Raw genomic sequence first — 1,605 nt, forward strand, 5'->3', positions numbered from 1 at the left:
AAGTGAGCAGAGAGAGAGAAAGAGTGTGTCTCCCGCCTCCAAGGAGGAAATACTGGCATTCCAGAATCCTCAGAAGGCCATGCCCACACAGAGGGCTCATTGGCTATGACCCTATTGACAGACTAGACTCCACCCCTTCACTCATAATCCTCTCATGTCCCAAATTGACACCAGAGGATGTAAGTACCACACGAAACCCCAACTTTGCCAAGCGGGATGTCATTCTCCCTCTTGGTGACTTGTTTAAAATAAGTGAGGCCAGCCTTGCAGGTCTGCGGCGAGCCTTGGGCTCCATTCTCTGTTCTGCAGGATGGGGTTTGTTAACGTTGTCGAGAACAAGGCCTATTTCAAGAGATACCAAGTGAAATTCAGAAGACGACGACAGGGCAATATTACCATATACACTCGAGTATATGCCAACCCAAAGATCAGTTGTGGCACCTAATTTTACCACAAAAACTGCATTAAAATGTGCTGAGAAACTCGGCTTATACACGAGTATATATGGTAACTATGATGCTTGAAAACACCTGGTAATCCACTACAAAAATAAGCACGACACCCCCAAATACAGGATGGTGGTTCATGTTATCCACAGGGATATCATCTGCCAGATTGCTTTTGCCCATATAGAAGGGGATATGATTGTCTTTGCAGCTTATGCTCAACTTCCAAAGTATGGAATGAAAGTTGGCCTGACCAATTGTGTTGCAGCTCATTGTACTAGTCTGCGGCTGATCCGCAGCCTTCTTATTTAATTTGGCATGGGCAAGAGGCATAACGTCCATGTGGAGGTAACTGGAGATGAATACAATGTAGAAAACATTGGTGGTCAACCTGGTGCCTTCAACTGCTATCTGGATGCCAGCCTTACCAGGACTACCACTGGAAATAAAGACTTTGGGGCTCTGCAGGGGGCTGTGGATGGAGGCTTGTCTATCCCTCATAGTGATTATGATTCAGAAAGCAAGCAACTCAATACAAAAGTACATCTGAAACAAATCCTGAGTCAGAACATTGCAGATTACACGCGTTATCTAATGGAAGAGGATGAAGATGCTTCCAAGAAACAATTTTCTCAATACATAAAGAACATCATAACTCCTGACATGATGGAGGAGATGGGTTAAGCAAGCACATGCAACTATACGAGAGAATCCAGTTTCTGAGAAAAACCTTAAGAAAGATGTTTAAAAAGAAGAGGTGGAATCATCCCCAAAATGTCCCTTCCCCAGAAGAAAGATGGGGTAGCTGCCTCAGAGGTCAGGAGCAGGCTGCAGAAAGCTAATCCAACCCATAATTTTCCATGAGGGTTTCCAACAGGAAGATAATAAACTTATTTGCCAAGCCAAAAAAAAAAAAAGCAAAAGTAAGTGGGATATAGTCTCAACATCTTCCTATCCAAGGCACTTTTGTTTCCTAACTTTTTTTTTTTTTTAATTTTAACAATTTATTGGGGCTCATACAATTCTTTTCACAGTTCATATATATACATACATCAATTGTATAAAGCACATCTGTACAGTCTTTGCCCTAATAATTTTTTTCTCTTTTCTTCTTTTACATTTTATTAGGGACTCATACAACTCTTACCACAATCCATAC

General features: G+C 41.8%; 1 pseudogene; it reads left to right on the forward strand.

The window, feature by feature from the left end:
* Positions 1 to 310: 310 nt before the first annotated feature.
* LOC142433189 (large ribosomal subunit protein uL18 pseudogene) lies at positions 311 to 1,288 on the forward strand (annotated as a pseudogene).
* The last annotated feature ends 317 nt before the right edge of the window (positions 1,289 to 1,605 follow it).

This window comes from Tenrec ecaudatus, chromosome X, assembly GCF_050624435.1.
Source record: "Tenrec ecaudatus isolate mTenEca1 chromosome X, mTenEca1.hap1, whole genome shotgun sequence".
Classification (NCBI taxonomy): domain Eukaryota; kingdom Metazoa; phylum Chordata; class Mammalia; order Afrosoricida; family Tenrecidae; genus Tenrec; species Tenrec ecaudatus.